This window comes from Diceros bicornis, chromosome 36, assembly GCF_020826845.1.
Source record: "Diceros bicornis minor isolate mBicDic1 chromosome 36, mDicBic1.mat.cur, whole genome shotgun sequence".
NCBI lineage: Eukaryota > Metazoa > Chordata > Mammalia > Perissodactyla > Rhinocerotidae > Diceros > Diceros bicornis.
In genome coordinates, this window is record NC_080775.1 from 25,040,596 (window position 1) to 25,046,595 (window position 6,000).

The window sequence follows — 6,000 nt, forward strand, 5'->3', positions numbered from 1 at the left end:
ATTCTTGAACTGAGAATATACTGCTTATATTTTCAAAATAAGTCTTAATTACTTATATAATTGCTCCTTCACTACTACCTTATTTGTTCTAAATTGCTTGGATCATTTACTCATTATTTTTTCTGATAGTACAAAAAGGAAAACTACGAACCAATTTCACTTACGAATATCAATGTGAACAGTTTAAATAAGATAACAGCAAATATCTATGGGACATTATTAGAATTTCTTTAAACTTAAAAATTATTTTAATATTTGATATCTTTACTATATTCCACGAAAGTGATGTACTTTCCAACTGCTCACAGTACTCTTTTAATTATCTCAGTATGTTTTAGATTTTCTTATGGTGAATCTTCTACCTTTATTGTTAAATTGGCTTATTGTGTGTTTGTTTTGTCTTTAGAGTCAATTGGCACTTTCTCCCTGTTATATTCTGCTTCTTGTCCACATATAAGGAAGTTATTAATCAATGTTATGTACTTATTTTTTTAAATATATGGTTCTCTCTTTTCTTAGTTCTAGCATATTTTTCCCCTTTAATATATTTTCTTGAGCTTTCTAGATAATCAGATCATCCAGAAATAATGAAAATTTGGTGTCTAAATTCCAGCTTATATATTCTTCCCATTCTCAACTAGCCAATGCCAGAACAATGTTAAATAATGGTAATGCTGCCAGACATCTTTTCCCCCTGACTTAAAGGGTCATGTGCTTATGTTAAGTACGTATTGAGATATATTTGATAAACTATATGATATAAATATTCTTCAAAATTTAGCTTAATGAAACAATTTAAAAATCAAATATGGATAATAAATTTCCAAATGCCTTTTCATTGTCTGATAATTTCTCTTTTTATCTATTTATGAAATGGAATATATTCTCTTACATTAAATGATTCTGGCATTCTGAGAAGAAATAAGTTATGACATTCCATTGTTTTATTGTATTGATGAATGAGATGTATTAATGTTTAACCTGGAAATTTTTGCATTTATGATAATATGTATGATTCAACTTTAAATATGTTTGTACTGACTGTATCTGATTTATAATTCACTGTTATGATAGAATCATGAATGAATTTTTTAAAGGTCCCTCTATCTCTCTCTCTTTTCATGTTCTTGATTATTTTGTATAGCAAAATAGTTATTTGTTGTTGACAATATCTTAAGAATGCACTGGTAAAATTATATGGAACCAGAACATTTTTGGAGATAATTTTTTGACAATATTTTGAATTTTCTCCCTTACTCTTGGTCTATTAAGGCTAGGTATTTCTTGAGTTAATGTTGCATTTTATTCTTATTTTTTTTTTTAGAAAATTTTCAACATTGATATTTTCAATTTATTGTATAAAATGACTTTCTATTTAATATTTTGATTTAATCATAATTGCCATTCCATCTGATATTACATTATTTTGGTTCCATATTTGCTATATTTGTGTTCTCTTTCTTTAATGGCACAGCTATGTCTGCTACCGCCACTCCAACTAGAAAAAACTCCTTGATTTATTTGTAAGTTCTGTTTGTCTGTTTTCCTATTTAATAATTTCTGCTTTTATCTCAATTTTTTCTAGTTTCCTTATATTTCTGTTGGTATTATTTTTCTAGCTTTTCATTTAAATGCTTAATTTTTAAAAATTATTTCTTATTTAATAGTGTAAACCATTTGACGCTAAGAATTTGTCTCTGAGTATAGCATTAGCCTCATGATGCGGGCTTGATTTGTGTTATTCTTGTTATTTTCTTAATAACCCACGATTATGTTTAGATTTTTTTTTATGACTTGGGAGTTATATAGGCAAGAATTTGTTTTGTTTTATATCCAGGGGTCAAATTACATTGAAAAGTATTGCTGAAACGTGACATAGAGTTGAAAGTACGGTAGTCGTTTTGTTACGTTTTGTCCACTTGTAAGCTGATGAGTGGAGAAAGCAGTTCTGCAGAAAGACTTAAGGAATAGGATGAGAACTCTACATTAAAAAATAATCTCCAAGTGTCTCTGATGTAATGGAACCAGTGACTGCTATTTAAGAACCATTATATGAAACCACAATACCTCTTAGCCAGAGCAAAACAACAGATTAAACTCTCTCCCTTTCACTCTTCCACCACTACATCTCTCTACACCTCCACACCAGACTAAAAACTGAACATTCCACCATGTTAATGAAATTAGGCAAAGATTACCATGCATTGAGTGCTTGTTCACTCACAATGACACTCACAATTCACAATGACACAAAGCGGGTACATGGTAGAGGCAGGATTAAAAACCAGATTGACTTGACTCTCATTAATGCTTTAAACCAGTGTACTTGGACACCACCCTCAGCCTTGGATTTGGACTCCTGTGCTTCCTCTCTGGAGAGCAATGTCTAGGTGATGACATGTCTAACCATGTAAACATAAACGCTAGCTACATTGAACTAAATGGTTTGGGATTAACTATTCAGACTTCTGTGACACCCGCAAAATCAGGGAAGAGCAACTACCAAGTCAGCTATTTGCACATGACAGACAGAGCAGGGTAGGGAAAGATTTTTCACCGTCATAAAAATGGACGCATGCAAAGGACTTCAAAAAAAGCTTTCTGACTCATCATCTCTTTCAAAATCCTCTATATATCTAGTTGCATTTCAGGATAAGTTGACAGTAATTTTTATACTTTCCATGCCTTTTTGCCTCTAATAGTACAGATAATACAAATTGTACTTAGGTAAGCAAAATCATCTCTATCATGACTTTAACTGTAATAATATGCCAGGCAGTGAATATTAACTCAACATTTCATCCCTCCATCCCCCACAGATACTGCTTGGCTCAAAGGAAAGGATTAGCCACAAGACTTGCTGCATGAACTCTTGCCTCATGATTTATTTGTTTTGCAGAAAAACCTTTCACATAACAACTTATAAATGCATCTCCTGATGAACATCCTGCACATTTTACTAGTCGTGTTAAAAACAATAATTAATGATGATAAAGAATTAGAATTCTACACGACTTTAGAGGTTAAACCCTTGGAAAGCAGCAGAGATTCTGCTGACTCCGTGGTTTGTTTATTATTTTCCCTAATCAGTACACAGCTTGTGTGTGCACCAAGCCTCCTGCAGATTTTCATTCTGAAAAGTCAGAATCCAAGGGCATATTTTAAATTAATCAAACCTGTTTCTGAGAGATAAGCTAAATTAGTTCTTTAAAAGAAGAATGTGAAATGCAAACTTACGTATTCATCATTATATTTAGCTTCAAGAAATAGCCTTATATAACCCCAAAGTGGATTTAAATGATGACTAAAACCCAACTTTGAGTTTGAAGCTGATATAAAATCTCTTGAAAGAATATGCTGTCATAATTTTCTGAAGTCATAGATTGCACTCAATATGTTTCTGATTGTTTCACGCATTTACATCATAATTTAAATTATGGGAGTGGTATTGAGTCAACTTAATAAATATTTATTAAGCATCCATATGTACTATGGACACAGAAAAGGAGTGTAAGACAGTTTGTCTACCCAGAGAGTAAAATCTTGCCAAGGAGGAAAGACTTTGAGACAAGGAAACAGTCAGATAAATAAAAATTTTATGAAAATGATTCAAAATTCATGATTTCCAAAAGTTATGATACTTTCTTACAATCTCTCAGTTATTTGCCTGCCTCTGCTCCCTCATTATATCATGGCCTGAGGCCTAGCTCTTTCAGATCTAACTGCAGCCTACAGAAACTTTGGATTTGGACACATTTTCTATACCATGTGGGAGATTACCATTGTCCCTGAGAGCAGTTTTAATAAAAGATTAGCACACAAGCCTTGAGCAGCCTATAAAACAGGAGAGCTTCAGAGAAAATGAGGAAGGTGTCTAGAGCCATTTCGATTGGTAGCAAACTTCCCTCTGCAAATACTCTAAAATCTTTAGATGTCTATTGATTTCTTACCCAGTAGGAACTTGAGGATTTCTAGACCCCTTAAAGGAAGATAATTTTTATCTTGGCTGTCTCAGTGCCCACCAAAGTATTTAACACACACTAGACATTCAATATTCTCTGCTTGCTTGATAGAAAAAATGAATGAATAAGTGTCTTATTTATAACAGTGTTAAAATAGAAGATTAATTACTACAGTCTAAGTTTCAATAAGGTGTCTTTTGATTCTTCTAAATAAGCAAAATCCTGCATTTAAAACAATCTATAAGTTATTTCTAATATTTGCCTTTGATAGTTGGCGGCACCATACATCAACAAATTCTCAAACACCAGAGCAACAATGTTGAAAGACTGCTGTATTCTTTCGGCTTTGTATGTATAAATATGGAGATTAAAATTTTTTGCCAACGTGATAGGAAAGATTATTCCAAATGGTGAAAAAAAAATCTTCTGGTTTATTAAAAAAAGGTTATTACTTCTGGCCTTTCCCCCTGGTTTCCAGGTGATATCACTGCTTTTTAAGTTTTCATTTACAGAGTTTCAATCAGTCATCTTTTGAATTTATGGTTGGCAATAAAATAAATGTCCTCACAAAATAAATTGTTGAAATACCGCTGGTAAATTTCGATATGGTTTCTCTTGAATACCAAGAGTGGTCCCTGATGAGAGAGCTATCTGTGGCCCACAAATGGAAGTGACTCGTCAGAGTCTGAAATGAGACTAACTTCTAGTTGATTAAATGAAATTAAAAGATCAATTAATGGTTGTAGATATGTCATAGGCTGAATGTTTGTCTTCCGTCAAATGCATATGTTGAAACTAATCCCCAGTGTGATGGTATTTGGATGTGGGGACCTTGGGAGGTGATTGGATCAGGAGGGGGGAGCCTCATGAAAGGGATTAGTAGCCTCATAAAAGAGACCCCAGAGAGCGCCCTCGCCTTTTCTGCCATGTGAGGACACAGCGAGAAGAGGGCCCTCACCAGACACCAAATCTTCCAGTGCCTTGATCTTGGACTTCCCAGCCTCCAGAACTGTGAGAAATAAATGTTTGCTGTTTAAGCCACCCAGTCTGTGGTATTTTGTAATAGTAGCCTGAAGAGACAAAGACAATATCCATATAGATTCCTAAGGCAATGAGGTCAGTATAGATCATCCCTCCTTGACCATACAATACATCAAAAGCTAATTTTTCTGTTGCCACACCTCAGCAGCCAGTATGAGCTCCCCTTCCATAATCAGAATGGCCCTCACAAGTGAACCCCAGCTCACGCCACTGTGAATGATCCAGTACCACAGGCAAAAATTATAAGCAATTGCCACCTGGAAGCCTGGACATTCTGAAAGCGTGTCATTATAGGAATCATTTTTGTGGAGGTTGCTATGGTTTCTGTGCTACACTTTCTCCTCTCTCTATAGTTGGATGGTTTTAGTTAATCAATGGCAAGCCACAGTGTAATCATTTTCTCTTCAGAGAACACAAGGAAAAAAACAAGTCTGGAGTCTCTTGCACAACGTCACTGCTGACAGTTATTTTTTGACTACAAGAAAGACATGGTCTTACTCGAAACAAAGAGCTGAAATCACCTTCCAAACCAGGCTAGCCTTTTGAGAAGCACCAGAAAGTCTGTCTGCCCAGAGAATCTTCCTAGAATATTTTTTTTTATTGGGATGCTCATCCAGGAGGATGTGAGGAAGAAATAGTCCCTACACACACAGATTCTTGGAATTTTATTATTATCTCTGCAAGGTGTCTGGGCTTTGAGAAGCCATAGAGAAGACTTATTAGTGCTCTGCTGAAAGTCAATCACTGCTTCAGGTTTTTACAGTTTGTTTACTGGATATTAAGAGAAAAGTCCACTACTCCACCTAGTATCGAACACCAATAGATATGGGGAAGAATACTATTAAGAGAAGCAGAGAAATAAAGAATCATCACAAGTAAAACCACAAAGAGGCTTAGGAGGTCATTCAGAAGGCTGAATATTGAAGAATTAGCACCAGCTTTCCTTTCTACTCCCAAGAGTTGATTGGGTATAATCTAGTATGTCACACTCGTTAGA